The sequence below is a fragment of the Paralichthys olivaceus genome, chromosome 14, assembly GCF_024713975.1.
Source record: "Paralichthys olivaceus isolate ysfri-2021 chromosome 14, ASM2471397v2, whole genome shotgun sequence".
NCBI classification, from domain to species: Eukaryota; Metazoa; Chordata; class Actinopteri; order Pleuronectiformes; family Paralichthyidae; genus Paralichthys; species Paralichthys olivaceus.
The window spans coordinates 3,411,046-3,436,912 of record NC_091106.1 but is presented as its reverse complement, the minus strand read 5'-3'; the positions used below and the strand labels follow the sequence as shown (position 1 = coordinate 3,436,912).

General features: G+C 39.3%; 2 long non-coding RNA genes across 2 annotated transcripts; both read right to left on the bottom strand.

Moving 5' to 3' along the window:
• Window positions 1-2,814: 2,814 nt before the first annotated feature.
• LOC138413693 (uncharacterized) lies at window positions 2,815-3,867 on the bottom strand. The gene is made up of 2 exons (XR_011246111.1): window positions 3,534-3,867; window positions 2,815-3,318 (listed from the first exon to the last, which is right to left on the bottom strand). It is a non-coding gene; the product is annotated as an uncharacterized lncRNA (long non-coding RNA).
• Window positions 3,868-4,115: 248 nt separating this feature from the next.
• On the bottom strand, window positions 4,116-10,887 carry LOC109631957 (uncharacterized). Its single transcript, XR_002202884.2, has 4 exons — window positions 8,482-10,887; window positions 6,766-6,864; window positions 6,377-6,633; window positions 4,116-6,168 (listed from the first exon to the last, which is right to left on the bottom strand). It is a non-coding gene; the product is annotated as an uncharacterized lncRNA (long non-coding RNA).
• Between the last annotated feature and the right edge of the window lie 14,980 nt (window positions 10,888-25,867).

The following is a 25,867-nucleotide window of genomic DNA, read 5'->3' as shown; positions in this document are numbered from 1 at the left end:
ACAAATTGTTTATTTCATATGTTTTCATTCACAATCAAACTGTTTGGGAAAAGTTAATAAGCAACATTTCAAAATGAATACATCAATTAAAAAAAAGGGCAGATAAAAAACAAATTAAGTTCTTGACAGTCTCCTCACTCCAGTCTTGAGGTTTCTAGCCAAGTTCCACCCTCTTTCTCCTCCCAGAGCAGGTTTTGTGCACCTCCTTTTCATCCCTCCTCCTCTTCTTGAGGGAATGAGCCATTGAATTGGAGGGGGCAGACTCTGACTTGTTGCCTCTGACAAGGTCCATCAGCTCTTTTTTGAGGCTCATGTTTCTCTTCTTTGTTGAGGGGTTGCCATCGGGTGTGGGATCATGCCTCTTTCTCTTCCTCTGGCACTTTAGTGGGCCCGTTTGGCCACTTGTGCCTTTTTGAGTGGCTGCCAGTTGTTCACTCCTGATCTTGGCTTGGGAGTCGTCTGAGATGTGGATAAGAAAATAGTTTAACTCTTGATGTTAAAGCAGTGGTTGGACATTTTAAAAAATGTACTTGGTTGCAGCTCCATAGTTAATGAGAGTTTTATCATTCTTCCCATTGAACTATGAACAAAATAAAAATAATATAAATCATAATGTTGAACTATTCTAATGCAATATAAAATGATCAAGACAGGGAGATATTTCAAAGACCCACCTGTAGCCACACTCTGCATTCATTTTCCTTTTTTTGGCCCCGGTGATGGTGGAGGTCTGCAAGAAGGAAGGCTTCTCATCTCTCATCCCAGCGGGGCTGCCCTCCTGCCATCAGGGTCAGAATGGGGAGTGAGCCGGTCGTCAAGGAAAATTATTCATGTAGCGCTTATTAGATCTGTGCTAGACTATGGTTGTAATGACAACACGTTACGTAGATACATGGTTACGTAGATACGTGGCACTCCCATCCCGTATCCCATTCTCTTGCTTTTTTTTCCACGCTCTGTGCAATGCCCATGTGTGTAAGTTGGATTTTACGAAACATTTTACTTCAGAGCAGGGGTCTCCAACCTTTTTTCCTTCTTAGAGCTACTTTTACAAAATAAAAATGGCCGAGAGCTACTCATGTTTTGTAACATTTCGAACAAACAAACTCAATAAGCTTTGTTTCCTGAACATTTACAATATGTTACTGTCCACATCTCACATTCTGTATTGAAACATCACAACATTTTATTATTATTATGATCATTATTATTATTACTACAAATACAAAAACAGCCAGCTGGGCTGTATCACTGCGGTCCACAGACTCATCGCACTGAATAGAGAACCATTTGCACCTGTTCATGTCCGATTCCAGCTGTTTTACCGCAGACAGCGCAGACACTCTCCTTGCCATGGTATTGGCACCAAGCTGTACATCGGCAATAGCAGACATAATTTCCCCTTTATTTTTATGGTCCCTGTTTCAGCCACCGCGGTCATGGCCTCTTTTCCGATCACGCCATCGGTGAACGGCTTTTTCCGGGGGCGGGACAACTGTGAATTTTGATTGGACATAAATTTAAGTAGATTTGCCGAGGGACCAATTAAGTTTTCAAATTTATGTATGATTCATTTGCCCTTTGGCGAGCTCGCGAGCGACGCGTTGGAGACCCCTGGTTTAGAGAGTCTGCATCATCGTGTAACAGTACTGAGTGTAAAATGCCAAAAATGTCAACAGATGTAGTTACAGGACGTTAGCCTAAAATGACTAGTATATGTATGTTTTCCTATATGCCCAATTTTCTCTGTTCATACATACGGGCTCTGTCTGATGTCCATTCAACCCCCCTATAGTGAACAACCTCTAGTTATTCTCTATATAGGGATCAATAAAGTATCTATCTAACTATGTATTGTGCATGGGTATTAATGGAGTTTTCAGACATGGCTATTGACTCAGAAGGAATTTTAGTTTAGCCCATTGACCAGGATTATTCAATTACAAATTCAGAGAACTGAAATCACAGAACTGTAGCTGGGCCAGACATTTTGAGCGGCCAGTAAGCAGCAGGTAATGACACATTTTTAAACCAACACAACTGAATGTATAGGAAAAAAAAGTCATATTTATTCAGTTTTCTACAAAATTAACATTTTAGTCATATCTGACCTAGGCACAACTCAAACTGCATTAAAAAAAAACTGTGCTCAGTGTTGGCAATAACTTGTTTCCATTTAAAAATTCCACTCTAGTGAGTGGTCATCAAGACTAGAGAGGCTGCTCTATAAACAACATTTCTTCAGGACTCTACTTTTATCAGTGTCCCTGTGTTAAACAGCTCTACCTGCTGGACAGTTTGAATCATTACACTTGATGTTAAATCTCAGACATGTATCTGCACATGTGATGCAGGCGTGTGAAATGACACATGACGGAAACATGCATGTTAACAGTGTTCAGTAAAAACAATGAGACATTACTGAACACGGCTGATATGAATAGAACTTGTTAAAAGTATGAAGGGACAAAGTTTCAGTCTATGCAACATTTGGTTTGGATTGGTCAGTGTTGTTCTGTCAACAGTGTTTTAAAATATCACATAAACTATATTTCTCCTCACAGAGAGGGCCAAAGTTGAAATTGAAAAATATATAAAATAAGCTTGTCGGGAAAAAAAGGAAATGGCACCAGGGTGGAGGGTCGTGGGGAATATTCTCATTCATCTCATGTCGAGAGCCAAACAGGGTCATCATTTATTAAACAGGATAGACAGGAGATTGTAAACAGAGATGAGTTTGTCATCATCTGTAGTTTAGACCAACATCAGTTGCATTTGGATGGAAGTTATTGGGATTTTGACAAAAACTCAGAATTACAACAGGTCTTAAGTTTAATCATGACTTTTCAGACAAATTGTTTATTTCATATGTTTTCATTCACAATCAAACTGTTTGGGAAAAGTTAATAAGCAACATTTCCAAATGAATACATCAATTAAAAAAAAGGGCAGATAAAAAACAAATGAAGTTCTTGACAGTGTCCTCACTCCAGTCTTGAGGTTTCTAGCCAAGTTCCAGCCTCTTTCTCCTCCCTGAGCAGGATTTGTCCAACACTGGCACCTCCTCTTCATCCCTCCTCCTCTTCTTGAGGGAATGAGCCATTGAATTGGAGGGGGCAGACTCTGACTTGTTGCCTCTGACAAGGTCCATCAGCTCTTTTTTGAGGCTCATGTTTCTCTTCTTTGTTGAGGGGTTGCCATCGGGTGTGGGATCATGCCTCTTTCTCTTCCTCTGGCACTTTAGTGGGCCCGTTTGGCCACTTGTGCCTTTTTGAGTGGCTGCCAGTTGTTCACTCCTGATCTTGGCTTGGGAGTCGTCTGGGATGTGGATAAGAAAATAGTTTAACTCTTGATGTTAAAGCAGTGGTTGGACATTTTAAAAAATGCACTTAGCTGCAGCTCCATAGTTAATGAGAGTTTTATCATTCTTCCCATTGAACTATGAACAAAATAAAAATAATATAAATCATAATGTTGAACTATTCTAATGCAATATAAAATGATCAAGACAGGGAGATATTTCAAAGACCCACCTGTAGCCACACTCTGCATTCATTTTCCTTTTTTTGGCCCCGGTGATGGTGGAGGTCTGCAAGAAGGAAGGCTTCTCATCTCTCATCCCAGCGGGGCTGCCCTCCTGCCATCAGGGTCAGAATGGGGAGTGAGCCGGTCGTCAAGGAAAATTATTCATGTAGCGCTTATTAGATCTGTGCTAGACTATGGTTGTAATGACAACACGTTACGTAGATACATGGTTACGTAGATACGTGGCAGTCCCATCCCGTATCCCATTCTCTTGCTTTTTTTCCACGCTCTGTGCAATGCCCATGTGTGTAAGTTGGATTTTACGAAACATTTTACTTCAGAGCAGGGGTCTCCAACCTTTTTTCCTTCTTAGAGCTACTTTTACAAAATAAAAATGGCCGAGCGCTACTCATGTTTTGTAACATTTCGAACAAACAAACTCAATAAGCTTTGTTTCCTGAACATTTACAATATGTTACTGTCCACATGTCACATTCTGTATTGAAACATCACAACATTTTATTATTATTATGATCGTTATTATTATTACTACAAATACAAAAACAGTCAGCTGGGCTGTATCACTGCGGTCCACAGACTCATCGCACTGAATAGAGAACCATTTGCACCTGTTCATGTCCGATTCCAGCTGTTTTACCGCATCCGCAGACACTCTCCTTGCCATGGTACTGGCACCAAGCTGTACATCGGCAATAGCAGACATAATTTCCCCTTTATTTTTATGGTCCCTGTTTCAGCCACCACGGTCATGGCCTCTTTTACGATCACGCCATCGGTGAACGGCTTTTTCCGGGGGCGGGACAACTGTGAATTTTGATTGGACATAAATTTAAGTAGATTTGCCGAGGGACCAATTAAGTTGTCAAATTTATGTATGATTCATTTGCCCTTTGGCGAGCTCGCGAGCGACGCGTTGGAGACCCCTGGTTTAGAGAGTCTGCATCATCGTGTAACAGTACTGGGTGTAAAATGCCAAAAATGTCAACAGATGTAGTTACAGGACGTTAGCCTAAAATGACTAGTATATGTATGTTTTCCTATATGCCCAATTTTCTCTGTTCATACATACGGGCTCTGTCTGATGTCCATTCAACCCCTCTGTAGTGAACAACCTCTAGTTATTCTCTATATAGGGATCAATAAAGTATCTATCTAACTATGTATTGTGCATGGGTATGAATGGAGTTTTCAGACATGGCTATTGGCTCAGAAGGAATTTCAGTTTAGCCCATAGACCAGGATTATTCAATTACAAATTCAGACGGGCCAGATTTTCAAACCAAGAAATGTAGCTGGGCCAGACATTTTGAGCGGCCAGTAAGCAGCAGGTAATGACACATTTTTAAACCAACACAACTGAATGTATAGGGAAAAAAAGTCATATTTATTCAGTTTTCTACAAAATTAACATTTTAGTCATATCTGACCTAGGCACAACTCAAACTGCATTAAAATAAACTGTGCTCAGTGTTGGCAATAACTTGTTTCCATTTAAAAATTCCACTCTAGTGAGTGGTCATCAAGACTAGAGAGGCTGCTCTATAAACAACATTTCTTCAGGACTCTACTTTTATCAGTGTCCCCGTGTTAAACAGCTCTACCTGCTGGACAGTTTGAATCATTACACTTGATGTTAAATCTCAGACATGTATCTGCACATGTGATGCAGGCGTGTGAAATGACACATGACGGAAACATGCATGTTAACAGTGTTCAGTAAAAACAATGAGATATTACTGAACACGGCTGATATGAATAGAACTTGTTAAAAGTATGAAGGGACAAAGTTTCAGTCTATGCAACATTTGGTTTGGATTGGTCAGTGTTGTTCTGTCAACAGTGTTTTTAAATATCACATAAACTATATTTCTCCTCACAGAGAGGGCCAAAGTTGAAATTGAAAAATATATAAAATAAGCTTGTCGGGAAAAAAAGGAAATGGCACCAGGGTGGAGGGTCGTGGGGAATATTCTCATTCATCTCATGTCGAGAGCCAAACAGGGTCATCATTTATTAAACAGGATAGACAGGAGATTGTAAACAGAGATGAGTTTGTCATCATCTGTAGTTTAGACCAACATCAATTGCATTTGGATGGAAGTTATTGGGATTTTGACAAAAACTCAGAATTACAACAGGTCTTAAGTTTAATCATGACTTTTCAGACAAATTGTTTATTTCATGTTTTCATTCACAATCAAACTGTTTGGGAAAAGTTAATAAGCAACATTTCAAAATGAATACATCAATTAAAAAAAAGGGCAGATAAAAAACAAATTAAGTTCTTGACAGTCTCATCACTCCAGTCTTGAGGTTTCTAGCCAAGTTCCACCCTCTTTCTCCTCCCAGAGCAGGTTTTGTGCACCTCCTTTTCATCCCTCCTCCTCTTCTTGAGGGAATGAGCCATTGAATTGGAGGGGGCAGACTCTGACTTGTTGCCTCTGACAAGGTCCATCAGCTCTTTTTTGAGGCTCATGTTTCTCTTCTTTGTTGAGGGGTTGCCATCGGGTGTGGGATCATGCCTCTTTCTCTTCCCCTGGCACTTTAGTGGGCCCGTTTGGCCACTTGTGCCTTTTTGAGTGGCTGCCAGTTGTTCACTCCTGATCTTGGCTTGGGAGTCGTCTGGGATGTGGATAAGAAAATAGTTTAACTCTTGATGTTAAAGCAGTGTTTGGACATTTTAAAAAATGCACTTGGCTGCAGCTCCACAGTTAATGAGAGTTTTCTCATTCTTCCCATTGAACAAAATAAAAATAATATAAATCAAAATGTTGAACTATTCTAATGCAATATAAAATGATCAAGACAGGGAGATATTTCAAAGACCCACCTGTAGCCACACTCTGCATTCATTTTCCTTTTTTTGGCCCCGGTGATGGTGGAGGTCTGCAAGAAGGAAGGCTTCTCATCTCTCATCCCAGCGGGGCTGCCCTCCTGCCGACAGTGCTGCTGGAGGAGTCCTCGTTCAGGGACATTTGCAGGATCACCTGGTCTCCCTGTCCTCCGTCATCAGAGCTCTGATCCTGGAAGAAGTCCATCAGATCCTTCACACGATTTCAGCACAGCTTACACAGACCAAACTTTTGACTGAAATGAAGAATTGTTTCATTGAGATAGTTTGCTCCAGGCAGTGGATGGCACAGGGTAAAGAAACACAGACTGAAGGAAAGACACCATAATTAGTGAACTAGTGGAGTCTGCTGTAAACTAGTTTCCCACCATAAACCTTCCGTCCATCAAGTGTCTTGACCAGAACGCGTGTGGTCAGAAATATCCTTCACACAGTGGATCTCTAATGGCATTCCCAATTTGACTCATCTGTGGAGAAAACACAAAATTGTGAGAGTAAGTTCAAGTTTACAAACACATTGTTGATCAGGTGCACTTATATAACTGAGACATGGAGTGTCTCTACTTTCTCTCATTAGTAAAATAGTAGAAATCAGTGAAGTTTTACTGGAAACTCTCACTATTATAAGCAAGTGTGTGGATTTAAAAATACAAAAACTTCACAGCAGAAGTGTGTTTGTTGTAATGCAGGTGGAAAGGCAGGGACCAGCGGTCTGCCCATAAACAGCTCGGCAGCAATGCAGCCTAGAGACCATAGGTCAATGGACTCACTGAAAGGATTTTCATACAGAATCTCAGGAGCTTTTAGACGAGAAACACAAACGTATTGGTTTTAAAATCTTCTAAACCCCTTGTTACTGTCAATATGTTACTGTCAGTTTCTGGGACATAAGCCTGACATGCCACACTGTGAGAAAAAAACCGTGGTTGCCAGAATAATATTGTAAAGAATACAGCAGAGTGTAAAACACATTACAGAACAACCTGTAAATTGTACTATTTCAAACTGTTATCCTTTACAAAATAACATTATAAAAATGACATGCTAAACTGGTACATTCAACATCCATTTTCAGCCATATTAGCATGACCATGCCTTTATTAAAGCCATGCTTATTTGATCTAATCCCATTCAATTTCACTGAAAAACCTGAGACACAGAGCATTATTAAACAGTAGTCATTTGACTGAATTGTTCTGCTTATTTTAGTAAAGGTTGTGTTTCATGTAAGATATGTTGTAGTATTAATAGCAATGTTTTGTGGTCAACTAAACATCTACATGCTACCATTGAATTCTTTGAGGAATGTCTTCAGTAGTTGAGTATTAAACTCACAGACACACCAACACAAACAAAGATTTCCATCTGTAACATTTACTGTTAAAACTTAAAACAACTAAGCCACCTAAAAGAAAATGGCCTGGACTCAGATAAAAGGTTTCTAGATAGATTGACTGCTTCTATATGTGATGGTTACATTTAAACTGCACTTTCTTTTTATGTGTGACTTCTACCATGTGAAGAGAACTGTAGAATAAGTAAAATGATGACACATGAAAATATCTTTTCCAAACTCAAACTGTAACAACACTGTGGTCGTTGTATTGTGTTGTGATTAAAACGCTAATGTTCAAATGATTTATATGTTACTGATGAACGTAGCTAACTAGCGCTAGCTTCACTTAAGCTAGCTTAGTTAGCTTGTTTGCTAAAAAAAACATCACTGACAGACGTGCTAGCGTTAGCGCGCTAGCGATCTTTTACTGGCATGATAATCCAGTACTTTCACATAATTTCATGTCGCACCCCCCCCTCTCTGAAGATACACGACGTGATCGAACCCTTGCACAGCAGCAGTGTTACTGAACCTGGCTGCTCCTCTAACAAAGCGTCCTGGCAGGGTTGTCTCCTATGATTGTCTCCTATGGTTGTCTCCTGTGGTTGTCTCCAGACCACTGCTAGCAGCCTGAAGCTGTGGGCTTCAGACTCATGCATGCAACACAATTTCAGATGGGATTGATTCACCTGCATTAGCATAGATGTTATTTGGATATTATAAGTTTGTGAATTAACATTCATCTTACATATAGTGGAGTGGATGGACAGCCTGTTGCTCCTCTGCTCTCATGTCAGGATTCTCTTTCAAACAGCCTCATGCAACACAAGCCATATCAACAGTACTTGACTGTAATAGGCCGGGAGCCAGGTCCACCCCTCAGGATGTAGTTTGCTACCTTTTATTCACTATTATGTGAAAATATTACTATTTTTGGGAAAAGCTTCTGGCGAAATGATGTACTTGCAGATATTAGGGTACTGCAACTGCACACATGGTCAGATAACTCTGAAATGTTGCATGGTGTATCCTGACACATAGGGGAAACTATCAGAATAACATTCTGGGGCTTACTGCCTTTCTATTTTCAAATATCACCCTCAGTTTATCCCAATTCCCAAGATCATTTCCAAGCATTTGAGTATACATGTCACTGCCTTAGATGGATATGAAAAACGTCCCGCATTTGTAAGCCTCAATTTAAGCCCAAGATGACCTTTCTATCTAGAAGATTACACCTGCTATGACCAAAGTCCTCCAGTGTCCCACCTCAAATCAGAAAACGGAACTTTCAGCATTACCATTCCAAAAGCATGATTTCTTAAACAAGATTGGAGACTTAAATTATAGGCTACTACTGTACTATCTGAAGTTAATTACATGAAAAGTGAATAATGTTTCATCTGTGATGATCTGTTTTTGAGTATCTTCAGACAAATTGGGCAAAGTCTTGAGGATGATGACCTTTATTTCATCACCAATGGATGACATGAATCTAAAATGTTGGGACAGAATGATGAAGAGTTAGCAAAGACATACCCTAAACTGATACTCAGGCAGTGGGTAGTGATCAAGGAGCTCTGCTTGACTGACACAGTAGTAGGCATATATATATTAAGAGACAACTATGAGTTTGCATGTGCCTGACATGTGCAAATGTATTCCTGCAGGTTTTACCACATATGTTGCAAATAATCATTGTTTAACTACAGGCCTTCACAGCAAAAAAATCTTTAAAATACTCTCTCAAGAAAAAAAAAAATCATTACATCAACAACTGGTCAACTTTAGCTACTGTATATTACATTAGTGCATATTTGAAGCTACTTTTTTGCTTTTTGCATCAACCTGCATAACAAGCTTCTCCCTATAAACTCTCATAAACCAATTTACTTGAAAAAGTAAAACAACAAATGTTAAAATACAACCTTGTAGCCCACCCTAATTAGATCTGACAACAAATCAAATTCCCAAGCCAACTTATGCTTATTTAAGTAATGTGCTTCAACAGAAAGCTAAACTTTTGTTTACATGGTTGCGAAATGAGAGTAACTACGCTAGCGTGCAGCACATACTTTTGACCCAATCTTTTCGGCGTCAATAAAATGTTAATCCAACACAAAATCACATCAGCATTATGCTGACATTTGCAAGATTATATTTACCTTCTTAAGAAAGCCACGGAGACAGGATGGATGAGGGTGCGCTGCGCAGTGGATGAGAGAACGGTGAGGAAAGCAGCAGGTGATGCCTCTTGTGCTCCATCCAGTTTGGTGCTTTCAGTTTAAGAGTCAGGATGAAAACTAATTCTTCATCTTCTTGTTATTGTGTCCTCAATCTCAAATAAAAACACTGATGTGTAGGCCTATTTTTAATTTCATTAAATGTTTTATTTTGCTCAGATGAACTATGAAACGGACCGAAGATCAAGTCTGATTTAAAGTGAAACTGAAAAAGAAAAAAAATACTGTATTATACCGTAAGATTACAGGTAGCTTGCTGTAAAAAATAAATAAATACTGCTTTTTACCGTAAGATTTTACAGGAGCTTGCTGTTAATATTTTGTTCCTCAAAGACATCAGAATTTACAGTATTGTGTGCACGCCTCCCGTTCACTTCCAATCTTTGATTGCGAGGAGGCGAATAAAACACTTACTGCCTTTGGCAAAGAAAATCACAGTTCCCACATGTCTGTTGCACTTGTAGTTTGATTTGCTTTCACCTTTAGTCCAGTTGTTCCTAAAGCAGCTCCACGAGGTTCATGTCTGGACACTGAGCTGCTGCTCATCATGTGAAGCCTCCATCTGTTTGTCTTCGCATGTTTTCTGTCATAATGTTGCTGTAGGAGGAAGCTCTGAACAGCTAGAAATATACAACACTACTTCCTGCAGTGCAGTGTTGTGCTAATAATACATCAGCAGGTGCAGCAACACATTTTATTGACACATGCAGAATGTTTGTCATGTGACTTTACCAAGCAACCAGTGCACACTCACCAGCTAAAACGATCCAATACAAACCACACATAAACCCGCAACTTAATGTTTATACATCTTGTTTGTGTCCAAGCCGGCTCTTTCGTCCTAGTCCTTGTATTGAACAAAGTGAAACATTGTCCGGAAATGTTTTGCTGTCTTTGGAGGGACAATATTCTAGACAGATACCAGTTCAGTTGTGCATTCTTATCTGCAGAGTGTTATTAATCATATGCTGCTCTGCTATAAAAGCTGCCACATCCCAGGGCAGTGCGTACTCCAGAGTCACCAGTCCTCCCAGGTTGTACCCAGGCGTACATGGGCGGCACCCACAGGCTGCCGTGACCGTCCAGCTTCCTGTCTCTGGTGCTGCACCAGTCCAACACGGCAGTGATGGCCACCTCACAGAGGCATAGTGTACAGACATAGAGACGGACCAGAGCAGAGAGAGGACAACTGGAGCTTCTGCCAAGCTGCTCTGCTGGGGATTCAGTTTCAACACTTGCTCCTGTCTCATGGAAACAGAATTAATGTACAGTTTATGCCCACATGAAGAATTTTATCAGCGAGTCCAAAACTAAAATTTTTTGATTGGCTTTTGCAAAGATTCTTCACTAGTTTACAGCGATTAAAAAAAAATCTGGGATACATCTATACACATAATTGTAATAATTAAACAACAATAATAAAAACATTTAATACTATTTTTGGATTATAATAATTGTCTGCTTAGTTTACTGTATGCAGCTGATGTATAATTTGTTACAGTAAAAAAAATAGACAACAATAAGTGGGACTTGCATCGGAATGGTTGCAACATTTGCAAAACCTTCTTTCTTACGCAAACATTTTTTTGCGACATGTTCAGTCAGACTTTGTGTTTCACAGGAAGAGTGGACAAGTCATAGCTGATCATCACACCTGTGTTTCAATAGCTAGGAGACTTCAATTGCCATGAACTCTGAAAACTATGAACTCCATGCTAGAATGTCACTGTGTTAAATTATTGATGTGTATGGATGTGGATGTTAGCTGGACTTACAAGATAGTTTGATCAGTACGTCAATGCTATTAGAAATAAGTCTGTTGTTTATATACTTTGCATACGTGTAGCAAATATTTAGGCTGTGTCTGAAATCACTCACTACTCACTATATTGTCCACGATACTGTGAATTGGACATTTTGTAGTGCTGTCTAAATTTTGAATTTTATTCACTATACAGTGGAGTCATTGTATCCCACAATGCATTATGAAAAGTAGTGAATGACTATCCAAGCAACATATACCTTCCTGAATTTTGCTCAAACTTAAAGAGAGAACAACAAAGAGACGAAAAGTGATAACTGACTGATGTAAAAACTTATTTTTTGCACGTCAAACTTTCCCCAGGAGGGGGCATAGTCTGTTCATAAGAATCACTAGGAGACACTGGATCGGGCTGAGAATTCAAAATTGATGCATGTATATGTATGTATTTTAAATATAAATTTACATGCTGAGCATCATCTTCATCTTGTCAATTTGACAGCGTCTTGTTAGTTTTGCAAGATCAGCACGTCTCAGCTTTCGCCGGTATTCTGTTTCTAGTCAGAAATATTTGAGTGATTGTGAGAACAATGACTGACATGATATTATATATATAGATATTCAGGTACAATTGGAATCCTCATTATTGTTTAGATGTTAGAAAATGGAAATAAACTAGAATGACAAGGATAAAATATGTTAAGTTAAAAGTTACAGAGTGAATAAAAAACTCAATTGACAGCAAATAGAAAATACATGATTTTAAAGATCTGAAAGGGGCAGCAGAAATTATGTTACATATATTATAGAAAAGTTAGATATGTTTTGTTATGTAAAATACAACTTAAATGATATTAGTCATGTTGGAGTTTGTTCATTTAATACTTTATTCATACCATAGTCCTCAACTGGGGCAAATGACCCTTGCACCTCTCCTGACAACTGTGAGTCTTTCTGTTTCCACCATGTCTTAATTGTACTTCTTTGTCTTTTACTGTCATTTGAAAGGTGTCCACAGTGTGAAAGCTGAATGACCAGTGTCAACAAAGTGGAGACCACATGTTCGGAGCTGCGAATTTGGTGCCATTCATCTGGTTTTAGAGAGAGATACTGCATACTTGAAAACATCAGTAGTTCCCCAAGGGGGTTGGGATGACAATGCCAGAAAACAACTTCCAGTTCAGCTTCCTTTCAATAAATCACAGAGCAACTTTTCAAATATTATTCATATATATTATTCTCTGTCCTTCATCTGTTCGGGTTTGTGCCTTTCAGTTCATTTATTCTTATTCAGTTGTCACTTGAAACATTCTAAAAACCAGAATTGTTTTAATATTAAGCTGTGATTAAATGGTGGACCAACTCACAAGTGAAAGAATTTCCCAGAGTGACATCAAAAATGCCATCAGCATAAAGCAGCAGGAACGAACCAGAAGTTCATCCAGGAGCAAAATGTGATATCTGCTGCTCTGGGCTGTTGCTACGTGGATTAGCTGTAAGAGTAGAACAGTTCACATATACATTGGTAACTAATTATCGTAACCATGAACCCACTGAGAAACAACTGAGAATCCTGAACAATTAACTTATGAATGTGGAGCTAAATAACCTATTTACATGTTTTTAAAATGAAGGTTAAGGTGGCGCAGGTCCTCCTTCATTGTTGCAACAGGTTTGACATGTGGGCTGAATCCCATTTCACCCCTTCTCCCTACCCCTTGTTTTCAAGGAGCTGTTACATCATCAGTGGTCGTCACAAGGAACTGTTATGTCATCTATAGTCGTTGATGTAAACAGACGCAACAAAAGGTTTTGGCGGGGAAGTCATTGTAATAATATTGTTGAGATTCAATTCAGTTCAATTCAATTTTATTTGTGTAGCGCCAAATCATAATATACATTATCTCAAGGCACTTTACATAGAGGACCTTACAATCAAAATATAGAGAAACCCAACAGTTCCCACAATGAGCAGCACTTTGGCGAATGTGGAGAGGAAAAACTCCCTTATTAACAGAGAGAAACCTCCAGAACCAGACTCAATATGGGCGGTCATCTGCCTCGACTAGTTGAGGTGGAAAAAAGGGGAGAGAAGAGAGAGGGATAGTGGGGAGGGGGAAGTAGGGGGGGGGGGGGGGGGGGGGGGCGAGAAAGACCGGGGACACTTGAGCGCCATCAGGTATCAGATCTGACTAGTTAAAATGTAATCAACAGTGTAAAGACTATTAATTATTACTGATAACAGACACAATTGATATCATAATTAATTACTGCGATAATATAATTAGTATTAGTATTAAGTTGTTGTCCTGAGGTTCCAGGGTCAGAGATATCTGAAATCTGAGATCTTAAGTAAACCAATGCAATTCTTGCAGTTACTAAAGTGACAAACCTATAATATCCAAATAACATCAATGCTAATGCAGGTGAATCAAATTACCAGGTAAATGCTCAGGACGTGTTTTCCTTTTTTCCCTCCGTACTGTGGCAGTAATGTTATAACCTATTACATATTCAGACCTTGATGTCTCCACATAACTGAACACTAAAACAAAGTAAATGAAATGTATGTACTAAAAATAAATATTAGTCAGAAAGTTTTTATTGAACAAGTATCTCACTATTCCACAAGGTTTAGAGTAACCCAAAGTTTTTAGACACTGTAATACAAGTAAAATCATAGCTAAAGTTTACGGATTGATCTGTCAATACCTATTCTATTACCCATAAGGCCATGGCTTGCTGTCTGCATGGTCCCACTCTGTAACTAGGCTAAAATGTGGCATAGGCAGTGAATGAAGATAAAAATATCTGAGTCAATCTGGGTCACACCAGACGTTTTCAGGATGGATCTGAACCTGCTAGTGTTCCAGCAGAGTGAACCTTCAGACGTCCAAAGCCTGACTGGCCTCACAATAACACACTCACAGGCAGAGTTTTGCCCAAAGTTGTGGGCACAAAGAGGAGAACATCATGTGGATTGCATTTACCACACAACAGCTCTCTCCCTCTATCTCCCCCTCTCTCTCTCTCTTTCTCAACTTTAGAGTTGCAGGAAATTATTATTGTTATTATCATTTCAGTTATATAATCATCAGCTGTTGCTGCTATCATTAATGACATCTTTACGTCTATAAATATCACTCATAACAACTAGTCTGTCAGAGCTGAAACTTCTTGGTCTCTCTCTCTTCTCCACCTCCTCTCTCTCTCTCCTCCCCCTCTTTCCCCCCTCTCCTCTCCTCCCCATTGCTCGTTAGGAACTGTTGAGTTTCTCTGTAATTTTTAAGCTCTCAACCTTCTATGTAAAGTGCCTTGAGATAATGTGTGTTGTGATATGGTGCCATATAAATTACATTTAATTGAATTATGTAGATTTCCTTTTAAATATATGGATTATGGTGAAATTCATCATTGAATGTAAAATGTTTGGACAATATTTTGTGGATTTTAAGGAAGCTTGAGATAATATTGCTTGTTGGGGTAAGAGGCTGCACAACAGGCAGTCAATCCCCTCCCCCTTAGAATCGCTGTTAAAACAAACATTCCAAATATGTGATATAGCAAAGGAAGTTAATTTAGGCTGTTTTAACAGTGTGATTTTAAGGCTAGAACTCAGGGTAGCCGTCTTGCAATAATGAAAATGGCATTGAATTCAGTAATTCAGCTGAAGGTGGCTCCAGTACCAGTGATTAAAATGATGTAGTGAAGTCAGACACTTGCTGATGCTTTGTTGAAAAAAAAGTGAGAGTTCATAATTAACGGGTTTGAAATGGAAGTGACAAGATGTTGACACGTGGATGCTTGTTAAAAATAGTGTCTTGTGTTAACTAGACTTTTTAATTGACAGGCACTGAGACTCTGCAACAGATGTTTTGCTCCTGTTAAATCCCCGGCATGCCAGCTATTTATAAAGTGCTAACAAAAAGCAATGATGTGTCATTAAGACCATGTCACTTAACTCGATTGCACCTCCAAAAAGTACTTACAGAGAATGGCGTGTATTTCCCTATTTACTGTCTCTCTGTGTGGCTCAAATCACCCACTCACTCACTAGCCCACTCACTACTTCATCATACAGGGACTTCTATGTAGAGGACTATAGTGAGCTGGAGTTGTCGCAGGATTATGATGTAACAATGTCAACCAGTTTAAAATCCAACAATGAATTAAAATTAGTATTTGACACTTAGTGTAAATACATTTAGGAACGAAACATGTAAATACAATTGCTTACTGCAGTTTGTGCTGCAATGCTCATATTAACATTTCTCCTCTCGTCTCACTGCTGCAAGCGCAATGCATGATGGTATATATTGCTTGGTAAATGACCACTACTTTTCCATTGTTACAATTACCATTGTGGGAATCAATGAGTGCACTATAAGGGGAATAAAAAGCTTCACTAAACATTCGGGCAGCACTACAAAGTCGTGAACTCGCTATATGGTGGACTACATAGTGATTACTGTGTGATTTCGGACACAGCCTCTCTCTCTCTCTCTCACACACACACACACACACACACACACACACACACACACACACACTTAAAGTCATTGTTGCCATTCAATTAAAAAGACGGATTTCATCATCCACAACATAGTGCCATGTTGCCTCAAGGTAGGGGGAGGGGTGTGCTCCTACCCCTGAGTAATTCAGCCTCACAGTTAAGGTGCTAATTCCAGCCTCATCAATCAGGTCTAGCTGGTGTATGCCTGCAGAAACCACTGCATTAATGTGTTAACGATTCCCTGAGGGACGGGAGGAGAGCACTATAACATGCCAATGGTATATAGGTGGTTGGGTTTCCTCATGGGTCATTTATGTATGGTTTTTGTATTGTTGACCATTGAGATTAGTGAGGGCCTCTGATAGACCATTGTGTATGATACTGTGTGGGTAACATATTTATACTTACCGTGTATAGTGAATGTTACTGTTTTTTTGTGTTTATTTTAGCTAACTTAAGTTCTTTAATTAAAGTCACCAGAATCTAAAAGAGTGTATTATCTGACATTTTTCTTGTAATTTATTGTCTTTTTACCCAAAAAAGTGAGGTGACATAATTAAAACCATCAAATGAGGGAACTGTTTGATTTCTAGGTAGATTTCCAGAGAGTAGAGGAGTAATATAAGATAAGATAATTATTTATTAGTCACACAATGGATACATTTTCAGTATTACAGGAGCAAAGGACATGGAATGTAAAAAATAAGTAACATGCAATCTCAACATTTCATTTGTATGTTAAATATAGGAAAATGGGAACCGTATGAACAAGTGGAAATATAGAAAAATGAACAATACGGACATGAGGCAATAATAGCAACAATGTTAGCTCAAGGTTAAGTTTAAAATGACACAATATACATGTATATTGCACAATACATATACATGTATATTGTGTACACGTGTGTATACAGTAAACAGATTCAGTAGCTGAATCTTCCAATTGCACACAGATATATTGAATTTGCACAGACACTGAAATGATGTATTGCACAGTTGAAATTAAATTACACCTGAGTGAATGTGGGTATTGCTCAGTCTGTGCAGTCCCATAACAGTGCTGTCTATCTTTGTCCATTCTGGTGCAAGAAGCACTGGAGCTGTTCTTGAAGCTTGTGGTGGATTTTCCAGGGGTTTGAAGTTGGCTGGAATATCAAACACACCATTACACATAGCTGTTTGCAGGATGCATAGTGATGAGGTAATGTATTTTAATTCTCATTCATATTTCATCCACCTGGTTTGTAAGAGACCTTGAGTTGGTGAGGAACAGACTAGGGGGCACTGGTCTGTACGGGTTAGCCTAGCATGTAGCCCGGCTCGCTTCCCCAACCTCTGTTTCCTCTCCCTCCACCTCAACATGGGCTTTTCCAGCCTGGCTGCCATAACTCGCTGCTCTGACTTTGCGGGTAAACCGTCCCACCACAGACATTGAGAATAGTTCATAGAAAAAGGTGATAAAGAGGCAGCAATATTAAAATTAGACCGTTTTTATAACTCCTATGTATAGGGGCTTTAATTTAAAGCAACTGTTGGTGGGCCTCGGTGAAGGTATGCACTCTTATGAGTGATATTCTAATTACCTGATGTTTTGGATGGGGTCACTGGTAGGACAGCAAGGAAGAAATGTTCTGAAGTAAGCCAATAGTGAAGTGTGAAGTTTAAGTTAACTAAATAAATATGTATATTTTTCATGAGATTGTGTGAACTCTCTTCATTGTGTCAGTATCCAGCACCTGCGTTTCCTCCAGTGCCCAAGCCATGAGCAGAATACTGTGTGGACTCAAAGATTGACCCACGAGTAAATGTCTTCATACATGTAGCAGCAGAAGCATTTATCACCTTATCTGGCCATTAAACATTAGCTCAGGTAATCCATGTTTTTGTAATTGCCTCAGTCACAACACCAGAGATAATCCATGAACAACAAGCACAGTGGTTCTCTATAATATAGACATACTGTTCTGTTTGTTTAGGTTAAGAAACAAGAACAGGTGAAATTTACTGGCGTCAGACGATAACCTTGCATTTCACAATTTGTATTTAATTATTGCACACATTGTTTTCTCTTTCATTCTCAGTATTTATTGCCATACAGCTCCATGTTTGAAAGTGAGGCAGTTACTGTATACTGTAAGACTCGATGTCATTGCTCCCTCACACTGGGATTGTTAACCCTCATTGAACATGTCCTGTCTGTATCAACAATGACAATGCAATGCACACTGAGGGGTGGAGTGATAAATGGATCTAAGGAGATGCAGTGCCATTTGTTTAAAGCATGATGGGAACCATAGCAGATTAAGTTTTAGTTGCCTGTGAGATCATTTCGCTGTTTTAAAATGTAAACGTAGTAATATAGAGGTAGCCTGTAATTAACTGCATGTGATGAGAAGACATATATACAGCAAAACTCTTAATGTTTTTTGCAGGGAGTTTACTACAGTATTTGTATCATGGAGGAACAGCTTGACAGGAGTCTAAAGAGCATCATGACAGGTAAGGACATTTATGAAACTGTATCAGCTGCGATTAATGACGTGAAGTTCCCCTGTGACAAACTGTGTGGAGAAACAATGGATGAGGCTCCAGCTATGACAGAAGAAGTGGAATGGGAGGCTGTTCAAATGCAAGAGGCCAGGGCAGCCGGACTCAGCAGGGTCACATACTGTACCTGATGGAAACAGAAGCCCGATGGTTGGCAGACCAGGGCCTTTTAGCAGATCTGATGTGCCAACTGGAGACACTGAGCAAGAGTCTAAAACAGCAAAGATCAGATCATTCCTCAAGAGTGCACACACCCAAAAGAAACACAGTTAGTATTTGACAATCCATCAATAAAATGTGATTTGAGAAATGCATCTAAGAAACAGCTGTAACATGATGATTCTATTTTCTCCCATGGAGCTGCACCAATTAACTTCAATGATCTCTCCATCTGTCAAACCGTCTGCTGGACCTCATCCCAACTAGGCTGCTAATCAATGATCAATCTGTCTTTCTTAGCAGGAAATTAATAAAGTGGCTGTAACCTTTTCCTAAAAAGCCTATTCTTGTGTTTCAGCCAACTATAGATTTTTATGTAACCTTTTCTATCTAAGATCTTTAAAAGGGCAGTCATCAATTCATCGTGGGGTTTTCTACAATGGTTAATTTGAGAACTCACAGGCATGATTTAGATTAAATTCAATCATAGCACAAGGACAGAGAGAGTTACAAGTGACTTTCTAATCTAACCTCGGACAAAATTATAGTTTCTTGTCTTGTTTGATCTTAAGCTGCATTTGATAGCATTGACCATCATATTCTATTTCAGGGACTAAAGAAACCCTTTATAGCTGGTTTGAGTTGTAATATCAGCTAGTTTGTTATGTTAAGGTAATGATAAATCCTCCACCTAAGCAAAAGTTCACTCACAGTCACTCACAAAATATTCGGTGATTGTACTTCCTTCAGGTGATATTATTAGGAAACATTAAACTTTCATTGTTATAAACCCCAGCTTTCCTCATCAATGAAGCCAGAGTAGTTAATGAAACTTCAAGCACAACTCAAGTAAATAAAAACCTCAATGACCTCCATTGTAATTTTCAGCTACTAAACAGAACTTATTGCAGCTACTTGGCACCAGACACTTCAGAGAAACACTATTTAATGAGATAATTAGTCTAGATAGTGTTGGCCTCCAGCACCACCATGAGGAATCTCTTGATGTCTCATCCAGATGCATCCTTTAACTACCACAACAAAAACAAAATCCATGTCTACCTTTTTCACATCCTGGCAGAAATATCCTGATTTACTTATACACACTCTGAATTTTGGCTCAATTGGAGTTATTGTGCTATCCTAATAAGGAAATGCAGAGTATCAAGTATGGACAGAAACTTATAACACAGATATTTTCTCTTGTGTTAAAGATTTTCAAAAACCTTCTCACATATGAAACCCTTTATGGTCAGCTGCTGCATTTAAAGCATGTGTGACACCGCCAGCCATTCAGAAAGGCCACCAAGCAGATTACTACTGGAGAGTAGGATTTCCATGCTGGTGGTTCGGGCTATCTGTGCAGATCCAGCTATCAATCCTCCTGAGAGGATTTACGCTTAATGACTACAAATTAAAGAATTGTACAATGAGCATTTACAGCAGGTCCTCTTGATGTTATCTTCCTGCTTTGTCTAGAGACAGAGGAAAGGAGAGAGATAAGCCTGTTAGACAAGAAGAACAGCTCTTAATAGTCTGTGTGTGTGTGTGTGTGTGAGAGAGAGAGAGAGAGGGAGAGAGAGTGAGAGGAGCTTACAGTATTGCTTGGATAACGTACACATACTTAATCGATTTATGTTTCCTATCCATATGCTGTACACAGCTTGGCCCACAGACATTGTAGACCCTTGTCTTAAAAGTATTCAGACTGATAGTTCAATCAATTACTCCTCCTGGCTCTGCATGTCTTATTGCTTGCTGTCTAACATCTGGGACACAAATTAAACAATTTGGTCTGTTGACTCAAGATTTTTGCATCAACATAAACATGGGTCACCTCATCCAAAATATCTGTCAAGTCCTCCTCTTGTTCAACGTCCAAAGGACACAAGGACAACTCAAATTTCCAACTTAATCACGTTTATTTTTCTTTTGTCTATGTCAGTTGATTGGTCTGTTCATAAATTAGGTAGTAAACCTTTAAAAACAGAGAAACAAGTTAACAACCATGAATTAACCACTTAAGCGTTTTAAATGGAATAAATAAAAATCTAATTTCATGAATTTTCCACATTTTTAGTAAAGTTTTAACATTTAACAGAATTTTAACATTTTTAACTTTGTATTATCCTTTTGTATCTTATAGTTTTAATTGTTCAAACTCAAAGTGAAATATTTCTTAGCGCAATGCTGCAGTGTGTTCCTTAACCAGTCTACACAGCACTTAAACATAAACTTGAACATATTAAGCAGCATTGCAAACACCATGAAAGTAAATGAAACATTTCATCTACCATTGGCGTCTTTGGACTGAAGTGAACTTGGATCTTCTTCTCTCTGAAGTGTGTTTGTCTGAATGACTGAGAACCTCCATTCCTTCTCAGGTGCTCCAAATCAGTGACAATGATTGATCAGGTGACTTGCAGCCGGTTTGCTGCTGCTGGTGCACTCTGGGAAGTGTAGTTCTTTAAAATCCCATTTCTGAGATTCAGCTTAACAATATCAGAAGGTCAGACAATCAGATCTACACATCAGAGACAAAAACCTGACCTGAAGTCATGCACTTTGGTAGAGTAACTTTTAGCAGTTGTCAGGCAGTGTGTGCTCATATGGCCGTAGCTTTGACAAGAGGGCTGATGGGAGGTGGTGGGATTTATCGGCAGCATTTTTCATAGGTGTAGCCTGCTCTTGCTAGGCTTCCAGGCTTAACACCTTACCACCCCTAGCTTTAAGTATGTGTAGCTGTATGTGAATGCTGGGTTGTCTTAAAACATAGAAAGTAAACCGTCTTTTTCAAAAAGTCCAATAAAAGAAATATTGAGTTGAATGTGGGATTGCATCGGGTAGCAGAAGCTTGTGGAACCTCAGACAGCCTGACTGAACCGTCTAATTGTGTCTCTTTTCCAAACCCCCTGCTCTCCAAGGCAATTTCTAGAGCTTAAAGCAACCCCAAGGTGTCATTCAGCTAATTTCCACGGAATTGGAAGTCTGACAACAGGCTGCATATTGTGGGCATGGATCAATACCAGTCAACAGGCCGCCTCACTGGATTGGTCCCTGCCAACAATGACTTTCCTTTGGCATAAATTGGCTGAATGACATCAGATCAGTTACAAGTGTATCACGCTGTGATCCCCCCACTCTGGAACACAGGCACACACACACACACACACACACACACACACACACACACACACACACACACACACACATACAAGATAAACCATCAGATATGCTGCCTAAGTTGTTTTCCTTGGTTACTACACTGGTAACCTTTTCATATCCCTGCCTCTCGTTTCCCCCCCACAATCCCTTGCAGCTTTTAGCTGTCAGCATGGGGTCATCAGGAGCTGTCAAAATAATTCACACCAATAGTCATTCTGCTCAGACCAGGGCTGACATGCGTACATTAAGTGAAATGGTGGCGTAGCATCTCAGTTGCTTAAATGTTCTCAAACTGTAAAATGTCATATATAATATGTGACGCAGGATAGCATGTAACCTGAAGCTATGTGTGTTATTTTTAAATGTCAATACAGCTATTAGTATTCCTCATGTTAAAGCTCACACTGCATGTGATACAGAATTCATTTTACCTTGTCATGATGATCCCCATTAGAGCAATAAGCTGTAGTCTCTGGTCAGAGGTGAAAAGACTGTGCAATATGCAAATGTGTGACGTAGCATATGAAAATAAGCACAACTTCAAACTGTCTGTAGTGCTTTTTACGAGCTGCCAATTCAAGAGGGAAAGAGACAGAAAGAAAGTGATGCCCTGCACTGCTGCCAACAGATTAATAATTAATAATAATATAATGTGCACATGTTTTATTTATAGCAGCTGTAATTGCAGTTTGAGTGAGAATATAACCATGTTTACCTTATATAGTTTTGTTATATTGGTGGTGATGATGATACCATCTAAAATATCAGCGTCACTGTCACACACGCAGCTTTAATCAAATGGGAACTGGTTGTGTTTATATAGAGCCTTTCTAGTCTTGATGACCTCTCAGAGCGCTTTACACTACAGTTTGCCATTCACCCATTCACACACACATTCACACAGTGCATCTATTAGCAGCACTTTTTTTGTTCCATGGGGCAAACTTGGGATTGAACTTCTGACCTTCTGGTTGGAGGACGACCACTCTACCCCTCAGCCACAGCCACCCCTATGCACTGAAAGAAAAATAATGGGAAGACAGTGTCCATCTTCTCTTGTGTTCAGTTTCCAGGTGTGTTACACACAGAAGCTCATTAGAAGTGATTTGTTTTTACAATCGCTTCGACACTGGTGCTTGTGACACACTTATTACAGCTACTAACTCAGGTCGTCCATCTATTGACCAAAGCCACAGGTCTGACACACACACAGGCGATTTAGGGTCACCAGTCAATCTAGCCTGCATGTCTCTGGTCTGTGAGAGGACAACATGTAACAGCAATTAATGCAGTTCACTTATATAGCAATTTAATTTATCCTCCATAAATGTGCCCATCAATCTTTTGCTGTCATGAAAAAACAGATAAGGAGCTGTCAGTGAGAAGATAATTGTTGAGCACTGTTATGGATGAAAAAAGAAATTGCTGTAGAATTGCATGATTTAAAGTTTTTAAACGATTTCCTGAAAGAATTCCTTTGTAATATGAGAGCGCTGTGCGTGTGTGTGTGTGTGTGTGTGTGTGTGTTTGTGTGTGTGTGCTGTCTAACACTGAGAGCATTTTACCTGGCTGGTGGAAATCTGTCTGAACATCCGTTGCCTCTGTTGACACTTGTTGTTTTCAACACCTCGCTGCGATGGCCTGAGGCTACAGACACACACACACAGGAAGAAAGAGCAAAGGTCCTGCTGGAGATTCAGAAAAAGGCAAAGAGGTGGATAAAGAAAGCAATTACAGGGAGGGAAGGAAAGAAACCCCAGCTAGTCTGTGCCGTCCCTCATCAATCTCTGCAGGGATTCAGTCAGAGGTTGTTGGTGACTTGTTCACGCTTGTGTGGTTGCCTCTGGTGTCTGCTCTATCCTGCTGTTTGATAAATGTAACAGCAGGCTGAGGATAAACAGGCCAATGGACAGAAAAAAATGAAAAAGGTTGTGAAATTAACTGATGTTCCAGTCTGTGTTAAAGTACTGTGAACATCCTTGGCTTCATGGAGCTTAACATTCAAGCACAAAAAATACAGAAGAAAATCTAAAACAGGCCAGTCCACAAACTGACCCTCACTTCCACTTTGTGTTAAGAAGGGATGGGGGGGATGGGATTGCCATGGTAACCAACAGGCAAGCAGCCAGACTGAGCCTTTAGGTGGACTCTAGCCGAAAAAGATGTATGGGTGTATTCCCCAGAGGCCTGGCTTCTCATGGCCAAAGCAAAAGAAATAAATCTTCATGTGTTCTTTAGAAACCTGACAATTTATTTACTGTAGATAAATTGTGGTCCCACACTGTATGACGCAAGAGTGCAACTCAGTGCTGGTGTGAATCAGTGCTGCTAGCGCATGTTGAGCTGTTGCTATTAGAATGAAATCACTTTTTTTTAAAAACATCCCTGCAAATGTTGCCTGACTGAGCAGATGTTCACGGCGACATGAAGCGCTTTGTGCCTGTGTCTATAATAAACCAGACAAACTGCCCGATTTTACAGTGTGATTTCCCTTTATACATGAACGAATGGAAAGCAGGTGGGCGCTGTGTTTCGTGATATTGTGCGATGTTGTTAATAGGATACACCAGATGGTTCCCGTGACATTTACACAAGCATTTCTCTGACATCACTCTGAACCAGGATCAGGCCAGGTAGGACTTTCTCTTCAGCGTAGTTGTGAGGAGAGCCTTGTTATTTTTTATGAGGTCTGTATCTTCACACAGGAAATTAAAGCTACAGCAGTTTTAATTAGATGAAAACAGACAACAGGATATAATACAAATGTCTACAGACGTTAAGCTTAACTCGTTTATGCTACACGTTTTTTTCCTCATTTTTTAACACTTATTGATGGTTAAAAAACAAGCCCCAGATAAGTGTTAGATTTCTGCTGATCGGCAAATCAATGTCACTATTTTTGAACTGTTCAAAGATGCAGTTCTGAGAGTTGCTGGTGCATCGCAATAGATACTTCATTTCACCTTAGCCAAAAACCAAAGGAGCTCATTTGAAACAATGACAGACATTTACCTCCTCCATGGAGGTTTGTTTGATGGTTGGTTTGTCTGTAAGCAAGTTTACATAAAAATAACAGATTTCCCAAAAAATGGATGGAAGAATTCAGAATGGGTCATGAAAGAACTCATAAACTCTTGGTGCAGATCCTGGATTTTTGTTTTCACTTTATTTAACAGTGACTTATGGCATTTGAAAAAAAATTTCACCATTTCCTGAAACAATAATTCATGGACCTTAATGAAAATTTCATGCAATTAGGGAACTGATATCTATGAGTGTGTACCTTGAAAGAGGTATGTGCTCTACTGAGTGCTACTCCAAATATTTTGCAAATGAGTTTCTGAGAAAAAGATTCAACACTGATGAAAACAACTGTGTGATTTGTGATTCTGATATAGAAACCGTGGAATATTTGTGCCTTGTTGGTAATAACACAAATTCTTCAGGGGAATTCTTTGGTTTCAATCACCAAAATTAGACTGATATATTTTTTAAGTTGGATTCAAAACATACAAAATGATGTACAACAGCCTGATTATTATGGCTAATTAATGTATGCATTGGTGTTGATTTACTTTTGTCAGACAACCATTGTAAGTGTTTATAAATGAGTTATCACAAAAAGAGCCTCGGTTATTTACCATAACATTCATATATTGATTTCTGATTGGACCCCCCTGTGTCTGGGGACTGTGTGTTTCTCTGTGATTGATTATTTTAAATGAAGCTTGGCTCAATGCGCAGT